At 47.3% G+C, this 12519-nt stretch overlaps 1 long non-coding RNA gene across 1 annotated transcript; it reads right to left on the reverse strand.

The window, feature by feature from the left end:
- Positions 1–6377: 6377 nt before the first annotated feature.
- LOC105506455 lies at positions 6378–12519 on the reverse strand. The gene is made up of 3 exons (XR_001000925.1): positions 12263–12519; positions 8465–8567; positions 6378–6591 (listed from the first exon to the last, which is right to left on the reverse strand). It is a non-coding gene; the product is annotated as an uncharacterized LOC105506455 (long non-coding RNA).

A 12519-nucleotide genomic window follows, 5' to 3' on the forward strand; every position in this document is an offset into this window, starting at 1 on the left:
GGTGGCCAGCGCCATTCTGCATGTTACAGCACTCTGGGCGTTCCTCAGTCCCACTGGTGGGCTCCTCTTCTTTGAGCTGCCCTTTCAGTATTGGTGTTCCTCTGGCTCCTGCCGCACATGCACTCTTGCACCTTTTGCATGAGATGAAGCTCGGGACAGGCCCAGGGTCTGCTCCCTGGCCCCTTTCTCTGAGTGCATGTCCTGTTCTTGGCTCCTGAGTTAGACAGGAGGAGGCAGAGAAGACAGAGAAGGCAGAGCTGGATGGCACCAGCTGCTCAAGGACTCGAGGCCTCAGCTCCTTTGGGCCCCACCTGGTGCCTGTCTGGCTTTTGGTTTCCATGACCCCAAACAGGAGGGGCTTCCAGTTTGGCCCAATTACACCAGCCTTCTGGGAGGGCAGAGAGGTAGAGAATACCCCTTTTCTTGGTCTGGTTCTGTTCACTGATTCCAAAATTAGTCAGACACTGCTCTTGGTGTTGAAATCATACTTGTGAGCACAGCAGACTGGATCTTACCTTCATGGAAGTTACAATCTAGTTTCAGAAAAGATAATAATAACAATAAAACAAAAACACTCTACTCCATTGTATAGTGGCCCCATTGGGGTCACTCTGCCATCTGTGTGTCTGGGCGGTTTTTTTTTTTTTTTTTTTTTTTTTTTTGAGACAGGGTTTTGTCCTGTCTCCCAGGCTGGAGTACAGTAGTATGATCATAGCTCACTGCAACCTCAACCTCACAAGCTCAAGTGATCCTCCTGTCTCAGCCTCTTGAGTAGCTGGGACTAAAGATGCATACCACCATGTCTGGTTAATTAAAAAAAAATTCTTTTTTTGATCAAGCTGGGGCCTTGCTAAGTTGCCCAGGCTGGTCTTGAACTCCTGGCTTCAATCATTCCTGAAGTGCTGAGATTACAGGCATAAGCCACTGCTCCTGGCCCCATGTGGTTCTTATCCAATTCTTGAGCTCCTTTTTATTAAGACAGGAATGGGAGGAGTAGGGGAATTCATGGAGGAAGCAGGGAGCTTTCGACTAGGTGGCCAGAACACACAACACTGTTTCATGCCTCCATGCCATTTCCACCTAGACAGACGTTCCAGACGAGATCGGGTGCATTCAGAGTGGGATGGCTGTAGACTGGACGTTCCATTCCTTGTCATTTTGGCAAATTCCATTTGTTCCTCAAAACTGTTCCATAATCCCTTCCTGTGCAGTCTTCCCTAACCCTCTTCCCTCTCAGCATTAACCCCACACTCTCCTGTACTCCTTCCTGACTTTGTATAATCAGCCGCTCCCTGAGGTAGGCGCTGCTCCAGGTGCTGAAGGTCCACCTTGAGCAGTGTGTGGAGGACAAGCCTGAGCTTTGGGGCCACACCAGTTCAGGTTGAGTCCCAGCTCCCCCACATGCTAGCTTTGGCATAAGCAAATTAATTAACCTCTCTGAGTCTCAATCTTCTCAGCTGTGAAATAAGAATAGTGGAACCTATCATGAACCGCTGTGGTGGTGAAGTGACTGCAAAGCGCCCAGTGACAGCACGTAATTGGCATTCGAATGTTGGTTCCCTTTCTTTTCTCCCTTTAAGGAGTTCCCAGTCTGATGAGGGGAGAAAAGTAAACAAACCAATAAATACAAGAATTTGTCATAGGTGCTAAAGGTGATAAAGAAACATGAAATAAGCAATCATGAATGACAAGCATGGACTGATGAGTCCGCTGCACTAGACCATGAGAGCCTCAAGAGCAGGGCCGCATGATTCTGTTCTTTTCAGCCCCGTGCCCCTAGCACCTGGCACAGACCCTGGCACATAGTAGCTACTCACTAAATGTCTGAGCAAACGAAATGGGAACGGCTCCTGCTTTACCCAATCACGGTCTGATAGCCAGAGCCTGCCCAGCTGTTCCTACTTCAGAGAAGGGAAAAGTATAATTTATCAGCCAGCTGGGATGAGAATCTTCACTCCTCACTAGAGGCTAATTTTTCCAAACATTCTCACAGTTTGGGACATGAGCACGGTCCCACCCCTCTTGTGGGAACGAGGTACCAGAGATGCGGGGTCACTCGACTCATCCACTGTCCTCCTGTGAGACCAGCCTTTCTCAGTCTCTCTGAGCACCCAGACATGCAGACCTCCACCGGCTTATCCATCCTATTCAAATGAGTCTGTCTCCCAAGAACCAAACATTTTCTCTCCCTGGCCCTGGCTTGAAATGAAACAACTTAGCCCATAGACAGTTTTATGGTCCCTCGCCCTCCATTCCTCTTGTCGAGCTGCGCTAGTGAGAGCCCAGCCCAGGCTATGATTTATACAGCTCTCCCAGGCCCCTGTTGGATTCTGAGTCTGGAACAATAAGACAGGGCTATCCATCACCCCTCTGCTCATGTCTCCCTGGACTCATTGGGAAGCAAGGAGGGGTTGGTGGCAGAGAAGACAGCCTCAGGGGTTCTGCCCAGAGAGCATTTGTCACATTGATGGAATGCACAGGGCGGGGGTGGGGTGGGGACAGTGGAGGCTTTTTATTTCACCCTAAGCCTGCCCTGTGACAGCCGGGATGGAGTGAGTCTGGGACAGGGTGAGAATACACCTGGGGGTGGGAGTGGGTGCAGGAAGAGAATTAGAGCTCAAAAGCTGATCCCCACTAAGGATGCTGCCCCCACGCCTGCTCCAGCTCAGAATGCAGCAACTGCCTGGGTCAACACGAGCTTCCCCACCCTCCCTGTGCAGCATAGTCCCCAGTGTCAGCAGGCATGCCACACAGATAGGTGTTCGCTCACTGACTACATCCCCTTTCCCCCTTAATCTGTCACCTGGCTTTGGGATCAAAGTCATTCGGAGAAGTCCTTACACACTCTGTGACTGTGTGCTTGTGTGTCCCTGTGACTGTGGACCTGTGTGACTCTGTGACTGTGTGGTTGTATGATAATGTGTCAGTGTTTCCATGTGACTTTGTGACTGTGTGTCTGTGTGATTTGTGACTGTGTGACTGTGTGTCAGTGTTTCTGTGTGAACTTATGACTGTGTGTCTGTGTGATGTGTCAGTGTTTTCATGTGACCTTGTGACTGTGTGACTGTGTCTGTGTTCTGTATGAATGTGTGTCATTCTGTGTCTGTGTTCCGTGTGAATGTGTGTCAGTGTGACTGTGTGTCTGTGTGACCATGTGACCATGTATCAGCGTCTCTATGCGACCTTGTGATTGTGTAATGCTTCTGCATGTCTGCGTGTTTGTGTGACTATGCGTCTGTTTCTATGTGACCATGTGTCAGTGTGACTATGTGTCTATGTGATTGTGTGACCATGTGATCGTGTATCAGTGTTTCCATGTGAACTTGTGACTGTTTCTGTGTGACTGTGTCAGTGTGACTGTGTCTGTGTTTCTGTGTGAACGTGTGTCAGTATGATTGTGTGACTGTGTGTCTATGTGACCATGTATCAATGTCTCCATGTGAGCTTGTCACTGTGTAATGTTTCTGTATGACTGCGTGTTTGTGTTTCTATGTGACCATGTGTCAGTGTGACTGTATATCTATGTGATGTTGTGACTGTGTGATCATGTGTTGGTGTTTCCATGTGAACTTGTGACTGTGTTTCTGTGTGATTGTTGGTCTGTGTGACTGCATCTGTGTGTCATTGTGAACATGTGTCAGTGTGACTGTGTATCAGTATGACTACGTGATTGTGTGACTGTGTGACCATATGTCAGTGTCTCCATGTGACCTCATGACTGTGACTACTTCTGTGTGACTGTTTGTGTGACTCTGTGTCTGTTTCTGAATGACCATGTGTCATTGTGACTGGGTGTCTGTGTGATTGTGTAACTCTGTGATCGTGTATCAGTGTTTCCATGTGAACTTGTGACTGTATTTCTGTGTGAACATGCGTCAGTGTGACTGTGACTGTGTTTCTGTGAGACCATGTATCTGTGTGATTGTGCATCTGTGTGACCATGTGTCAGTGTTTCCATGTGAACTCGTGACTGTGTTTCTGTGTGAACACATGTCAGTGTGACTGTGTGTCTATGCCTACCTGTCCATATGTGATGAGTGCATGCCATGCGTGTGTTTGCAGCTGTGCACAGGTTCACAGGAGTCCAAGCAACAAGACCTTTCTGAGAGTCAGGCATTTACATTCTTGAGTGGGTGAGCCAAGGGAAGCCATGACTTTGGGTTCTGTGAATAATTCAATGCTCTAAGCCTGGGGCTGAAGAGGTGCCACCCAGTCAGGAAGAAAGGAACCAGGACCCTGTACATGGTCTTCTGTGCTTTCTGACCTTGCTCACCCAAGGCAGAAAGGAGGTCGTTATGTGGTGATTGTCTGTAAGCAACTTGAAATTGCCAGTCTTTCTAGGAGTCCCCACCCTTTGGTTTGGGGAGCCCGTCCCAGGAAAAAAAATTGTGGTGGGGATGGGACCCAGAGCTGTGAGAACAGAGAGTCTGTGTACCCCGACCTGTGCAGAGGGAAGGCTGCGATGCATTGTCTGCCACTCTGGCAGGGTGCACATACCCTGGAGACAGCATTTTGGTTGTTAGGAAATTAGAGGCTTTGTTCAAAGCCAAGAAAAAAAAAATTGATTCCCAAATCCAGGAGCTGTGGAAAAGAGAATTCCAGGGTTGTGGTGCGGTTGTGTCTTTGTTGTGTCTTTTTCGTTTAGTGCTGCTGAAGCAATAACATGTAATGACCTAAGCGTTGCCGCCTTTCTGCTGCCAGCTGCCTCCAGCGCCTGGGAAGTTGGCTGACCTGAGGAGAAGCCAAGGGTGGCTAATGAGTCATTAAGAGTCTTTATCAAATTAGGATTATAATCCATCTCAACATGCAGAGGAAAATGTTTCAAATTATCTACTTTCTTAATTGCAACTCAAAGATTTGGCAGGAAATTATCATGAGAGATAATGTCTGGAAATTGATGGATTGTGCTGATGTGTGTCTAAGCTTCCCTAACTCTAATAGCTGTGGAACTCATCCACACACACACACACGTACATATGCTTACACTGACACTTTGTATACACAAACACCCCTGCTATCCATACTGTTTCAATTTACTGCCCAGGCAGATACACACACACTCATGCATACACAGATTATGTCTGCATAGTAGGTCAAGAAATTTGCATTTATTAGTTAATTTGAATAGGCTGAGATTGTTACCAGATGCTGAGAGAATGAGAGATTGGGAAGGAGAGGGTAGGATATAAAAGAAACACTTAGTCCTTGCCTTCATGAAGTTCAAAAGCTGCTTGAATTTTAAGATATATTTGAAATGTAAGAACATGTACAAAGCAACATACAAATGTATACTACTATGGTGGGAATGTGATCACATAAGCTCTGGGGACACAGGACATAGGTGTCCTGAATTAAGTAGTTTCTGGAGTGGTTGAGTTTTGATTTGGGTGTGGACATTACCACTGGGTATTGTGAAAGTAGCCAATGGGAATAAAGGCAGAAAGGGACGTACCAAGTCTGTCAAAAGGACCACGCAGCCAAGCAGTGACACAATATATACCCAGAATCTCCGAAGATGGGTGAGGCTGGAAGACAAACCCTGATTTGTGTTGAGAATCCAAGTGGATTCTTACTTGACTGTTAAATCGGGAGAGATTGGAACTTCACCCTTTCCATGTCCCTCCTACTAGGCCTCAGTTTCTGTGCTGTAAAATATGGGTGTGATCTGAAGGCAGAATTAGGCTTTTCCACATCTCTCATGGCCCCCGAAAACCTTTAAGATTTCTGTGAGTTCAGGGATTGTGATTTACTCATCTTCATAGCCCAATGCCTTCTATGTGCCTGGACAGCCTAGATGCTGAATGGGAACCAATGAGCTGGTAAGTTTCTTAGAGGCTATCAGTGTATGCATGCTGAATGAGTGAATCAGTGAATAAAGGAATGGATGAGGGGGGCAAGGGAGTGAAAGTTTATGCTTTATGAAGGAGCAATTCAGAATGGTGATTTGGAGTGTAGGTTCTGATGGCAGCCTGTCTGAGTTCATGCCTGGCGACAAGTTCCTTCACTTACCTAAGCCTTATAGGGTGCTGTGGAGACCTGATAAACAATGCATGTTAGGCACTCAGCATGGAGTCTGGCACCCAGCAAATAAGCAATACATATAAGCTATTATTATTGCTGTTGTTTTGTTTTGTTCTTCCTTGCTAAGTAAACCGTGGTCCTTATGCAAGGTAAGCTGGGGGTTTCTTGTTCCCTCATTCAGTCACTCTTCTTCACTGTCCCCTTCTAATGCGATCAGACAGGACCACCTTCTGCAGGGCATGTGGCCTTCACCCCTTCCTGGGGTTGTTGGTTGCTTCTCTGAGCCCTGCAGTCTGGCTGCCATGGGGCCTGGCTGCCAGAATGAAGTTGGGAGCCCAGCCATGCAAAATCCTCAGCTCAGGAGGGCTTAGAGTTTGGATGCAGCATCAAAGGCAGCAAATGCTGATTGGGTTCCTTCCTGGGGACAGGGAGGAGAGGGTCCACTGGGTGAGCAGAAGGATGCAGATGATTCTGTGTGAGGTGGTGGTGATGCGAGTGGTGAGAATGGAGATGGGGCTGAAGGAGAGTATGATGGCAGCAGGCGTGACAGTTGTGATGGCTAGGAGGGTGCTGAAACGGAGACAGGAGACAAGGGGCTCAGGGATGGATCCTTCAGTCCAAATGGGAGAGGTGGTTTTTGTTTGGTGAGAATAACACTTTCAAAACTCTACATAACCCTGGGTAGGGGTTGGGGGCGGGGAGTTCTTAGCCACCTCTGCAGTCTGACGGAGGCCCTGAATAGCCTAATGATCTCCTTTCATGCTGGTCCTCTGTGGGGTCGGCAGAAGCAGAAGAGATGGAAGAGCTGGAGAGCTGGAGTGATACATGATAAATAATAAAGGTTTCAGCATCCAAACATAGCTTCTACCAGAACAAAAACGAAGCCTGGAAGGGAGACTTCAATAAATGGAATACAAGTCACATAGTAATTTTAAATTTGCTAGTGGCCACACTGAAAAAGTAAAAGAAACAGGTGAAGATATTTTTAACGGCCTATTATATTTTTATTTAACTCCATGTATCCAAAATATTACTATTTTAATATGTAACACATATAAAATAATTCTTAATGAAACGTTTCACATTCTTTTTTATAGATGAAATTTTCTAAATTTATTACACACACAGCACATCACAGTTAGGTCTCGCCACCTTTCAAGCACTCAGGGCCTGCATGTGGCTAGTGGCTGCTGTAGTGGACAGTACAGGTTTAAATCCTTCTTTCTCAAATGTTTTTGGCCAAACTTTTGGGATGGCATTTCCCAGAAATGACTCTTTTTGGAAATCGTCATAACATTCTCTCTTGTCTTCCTAAATATAGTAGAAATATTCTCTCTTCCAATCTCTCTCTTTCTCAGTTCTTTCAAGCTGGCTGTGATCCTTCCCACCCCTTGCTAGAACCTAGAAAGAACTTTGAAATTACTCAGAAATCTTCTTTTTCCTTTCCTGCCACCCACAGATCCTCTTATCTGGAGCTAAGGCCGGGACAGCTCCCACCTGAGAGCTGGTGTCTCTGTGTGTGTGTGTGTGTGTGTGTGTGTGGACTTGGGGTGGGGTGGGGAGATGCTTGGGATAAGTAAGGGATGGGGAGGAGACAGTGCTTGAAGAAACTTCCCCAAAGTGCATCAGTACCATAAAGAAGATGGGTTTTTAAAAAGCTTTGGGGATTATATTGCTCCTATATTAGAGGAGCTGGTTAAAGGCATGACCCAATTAATTGCCTATCGTGTGCCCAAAGGACAGGCTGCTTCTTCCCCCTGCTTCAGAGGGTGGGAGTGGGATGAGGGAGCTGAGAGGCTTTCCCAGGGCCAAAAATAAATAAATAAAAATTCTGAGATGGGCGAGGGGCCTGGACATCCCAGCTTCCAGCTCAGAGCAAAATCCTGGACCCCCACTCCCTTATGGAGGATTTCTAGCATCTGAGTTTTTATTACCTCTCAGGTCCCCCCTGTCTGCCCACCCCTTTCTCCAAAGGATGTGCCCTTCCTGCATTATTTCATCAGGAGCAGAGTCTTCCTCACTTGGCCTTGGCTTCCCCCACTCCCTGCCACAGCCCCACCTGGATCCAGGGTCAGGAAGGAGGCCTTAGGTAGAGAGAAGCGTCCCCCTGCCCTCATTTCCTTGCTTCCATTATCCATGTTGCAGCCCTCAGGGCCTGTGGCAGCCTTCTCCGTAAACAATATCTCCCTTCCTCAGGCCAATTAAATCAGCACTATAATAAAGGAAAAGGCAAAGGCAAATGCAAATGCAAAGCACTGGGCAGCCCTGGGTAAAGGGCTATTAAACCTAATGCTGCCATTCATTTATTCAAGAGCCTCCCATGTGCCAGGGACTGTGCTAAGCTCGTTACATTTGTGATTTTATTTAATCCCCATGGTCTCATGAGTTGGATTCTATTATCATCCTCATTTCACAAACACAGAAACTGAGACTTGGCACTCGCCGGTAATGTCCCAGATAGCTGGCCATTTCATTACAGGGTGGAGAGCTGAGCCAGGGCCTGGTGATTCCAGAGCTGGTGTTCTCTTTTGGGGGATCCAAGGATCCTTTGAAGAGAGGTGAATTATCTGTGAAAGCTTAAAAGCAGATAGGATTCGGAAGACAGGAAAAGGGGGAATGAAAAGCCAGGGCTGAAGGAAGAGTGTGAGCAAGTAAAGGAAGGGCCCAGAATCCGGAATGTGTTCTGGGGCCCATGAGCTGGAGCAGGAGTGCTGGGTAGAATGGAAGTTCCCAGACCTCACAACTGCAGGGGCTTTTAAAATATGGGCTCCAAGACCTTTCTGCAGACTGATTTCTGTAGGGGTAGAACCCGGAACCCTGAATTATAAAGAAGTTCCCCGAGGGGGCTGGGGTGGGGGTTCTGATGCAGCAGGAAGCACTGGAAATCACTAGAAGGTAGAGTTGGAGAGGTGTTAGCAGGAATGCAGGAGATTAGCCTGAAAGTGAATGAGGGCCAGATGAGGAGGATGAACTTGAAGGCCATGCTAAGGAGTGTGGCATTCAAGGTTCTTCCTTTTATTATAAGGCCCAGTAACTTTTTAGGTGAAATCCTATAAGCAATGGAAAGCTACTGATGATTTTCAGGGGAAACCAAGGTGTGATCCAACCTTTGTTTTAGGAAGAACATCCTTGTACAAGTGTACAGGAGGGATTGGAGATACTGGAGGCATTTAGACCATTTAGAAAATAATCAAAATATTCCAGGTGGCTGGTGACAAGTCTGTCAACTAGGACTGGAACAATGATGGAGAAATACGTTTCATTCCGTTCAATGCAACAAGCATTTCTTTAATATGTTTTCTGGATTGTGCACCGGACCAGGTTTTAGGGATCCTAAGATGAAATCAGATATTGTCCCCATCTTCAGGGAACTTGCAATCTATCAATATTCATTAAAAATAATTAAGTTGAGAGTGAAGGGAACCGGCAGTTGGGTGGTATAATGAACTAAATTGTGCCCGCCACCCAAATTAATATGTTGACACCCTAACCCCCAATGTGACTGTACACGAAGACAGGGCCTTTAGGGAGGTTAAGCGAGGTCATAAGGGTAGGCCACAATCCAACAGGACTGTCCTTATAGGACGAGGGAGAGACCACCAGAGCTGTCTCTCTACCTGTGTACACAGAGAAGGGGCCACACGAGGGCACAGTGAGAAGGTGCCATCCACAAGCCAGGAGGAGAGGACTCTCCAGAAACAACTCTGCTGGCACCTTGATCTTGACCTTCCAGCCTCCACGACTGTAAGAAAATCAACGTCTCTTGTTGAATCCATCCAGTGTGTGGCATTTTGTTATGGCAGCTTGAGCAAACCAGTACAGCCAGGTCTTAAATTTTTATTCATAGTGTGACATTGGCAGAATTCAGTTGGGCCATTGATCACCCACATTAGAAGCTTGGAGGAGACAGCATGGGCTGGTGTGGGCTGCTTATACCACAGATAAAGTGCAGGTAGAGTGAGAAGAGGGCCCAGAACCAAACGGGAACTCCAACATTTAGGAGTGATAACTAGGATTTGTAGAAACTTCTATTTGTTTATAACGTCAGTGTGTTGATGGTTCATACAATACAACATGTACGTTCATCTCCATTCTCTTCTCCATCCTCAGAGGGATGATGGGAAAGAAATTGTAGAGTATCTGTAGTGAATTCTTAATTTCTACTCTGTCTCTTCTCTACTCATTGACAGAGCCAAAACTGAGATGTGGAACTCAAGGAATTTGACATATTGACAACTCATTTGTTCATTAATTATTTACTAGCTTGTGTCTTCTGTTGATTCCTGTATTATTGCTACTTAATGTTTTACATATTGGTGCTTTGTCTTCTTCAACAAATGAACGCTTCTTGAGGACAGGAGCCATAACCGGAGCCTCTTTGCATCTGCTCTTTATTCTTAGTGCTAGCACACAGCAGAGCTTCTGGTGGGTGCGGGGAAAATATTTGCCTTCAGTGATTATAAAAATGATGGTTATATTTTGGATAATCATTTTTTAAGATCTTGCAAATGACAAAAATAGTCAAAGCAAGATATATTTACTTAAAACTACGATGTGCAGTTTAAAGCACCAGAAAGGTATTAGTGAAAATCATAGTATTTAAAGACTCCAAAAATTTTAATAGCTCATGGCAATGGATCTCCCATATCAGGAAAGTGTTGGGCATTGAACTAGATTTCAGAAAACAAGGGGTGTGACAGGTGTAAATCAGTGATGCAAGGCTGTTGCCTGCGGTCCTATTTATGGCTCACTGACACCTCTCTGATGGAGTGAATTCAGCCTGATTTTCCCCTCTGACTCGGCAGGCTGTAGCAACTCACTGGGAGCCATGGGAAAGAGAGAAACCCCTCCCTCCAGAGGTCCTGGGCAGAGACAAATGGATCTCCCCTCCCCCTCCCTTATCTGAAGAGGGCTTCCCTCTGAGAGTTTATGGCAGCCTGACCTCCAGCCTCCGGGTTGGAGAATCTGGCCGCTTCTGTACCACATAAAAAGGGCAAGTGCATTCATTATTATTATATTATTATACAATGTATAATATATAATAGCGATTATGCTGTCAGCAGCCAGAGACTCTGATCAGATCAGAGGCTAGGGTGACATAAATCCACCTAGTGAAGTTTTTGGAGGTTCTGTGTGAAGGTGAGAGGATTCTACTTGGTCTATAATGGGGGCTACCACTGAAGAGTTTCTCCCCCAAGCATTGGTGGAGGGTGGTTTTGGGGGTACTGGGAGGATCTGGATAAACAGTAGTGTGTGTATCTGGGATGTGATGTAAGCTGCCTCCCCTGAGCCAGGCAACGCTAACAGCTCTCATCCTTGCCCATGACGGAGGCGGGTGAGCAGCGACCCAGAGGCCTGAGAAGAGCTCAGGGTCAGCCTTCGACCGACTTCTTGAGTCAGATTCTTGACTGAAAACCCGGTGGCTGGGTTTCACTTTCTGCTTTCCCGCTTATGTCGGTGTCTTTGTCTGGGCTTCATCCAGGCCCCCTGCCTGGCCTGGGGTCAGAGGATCAATGGCTGCCTGACTGGCTGAAAGGGCTCCTCTATGGGGAGCAAGAAACAAACTTCCAGAGGCAGAAGGGGTTCTCTTGTCCCTTTATGCGGAGGGCCATGTGCTAAGTTGTGGAAGCAAGCATGCTGCTCTGGTGTGCGGCTCTTAGTAGGACTGTGATCTCTGTTGAGTGAATGGAGGCACTTATGGGTCTACACATGCCTGCTTTTGTCTTCCACTGTAGACAGCACATAACGAGCCGATTTCCGCCCTGATGTAGATGAAGCCACTCCAGCAGGCCCAGGCTGAAACAGCCCAGCTGGTCTCTCCCTTTATATGACTGCACCTCAGCCCCCAGAACTCTGGGAACTCACTGAGTTTCTTGAGGACTTTTTATTAGAATGAAAATAGCAGTGGCTTAGAACAGGCTTGCCTGACATTTGCGAAGAAGTACTATACTGACAAAGCCTCTCCACTCTTTCCTCTCTCCCTCTGCCCCACCTTGAACCAGACATCCCGAGAAGCCCACAGCAGAAAAAGCTCTTGAGACCAGGAATAACTAACCAGAGTGTCATCTGAACACCTTTTCTGGGGCCAGGGTAATGAGAATTATTCAAATGCAATCATAAAAATGAGGCCAGCCAGGCAGGAAAGGGGGGAGGAGGAGTGCTGGTGGAAGGAAGGATTTCTTGCCCGTTTTAAGTTTCATCATTTCTGGGGAGTTCTCTTGGGGTCCACAGAAAATCTCACCTCATCTCAGTCCCCTCAGCACCGGTGATATCTTGGAACTCGGCCCCGGTTGTTCGCTAAGGGGGACTTGGCTTGGGGGAGGGAGGGTGCTCCTGAGTTCCTGGGGGTCCACCGTGCTCCCCATCCGAGGCTCCTCGCGAGTGCAGCCGCTTCTCCAGGCCGCCCGCCTCCCCGCCTCAGGAGCAGGCCCGCGCCCGCCGCCCGAGAGCCTCCAGTAGAGGGAGACACTCCAGCGGCTCCTCCGACTTGGCAACGGC

This window comes from Colobus angolensis, unplaced genomic scaffold (assembly GCF_000951035.1).
Source record: "Colobus angolensis palliatus isolate OR3802 unplaced genomic scaffold, Cang.pa_1.0 Scaffold137, whole genome shotgun sequence".
Classification (NCBI taxonomy): domain Eukaryota; kingdom Metazoa; phylum Chordata; class Mammalia; order Primates; family Cercopithecidae; genus Colobus; species Colobus angolensis.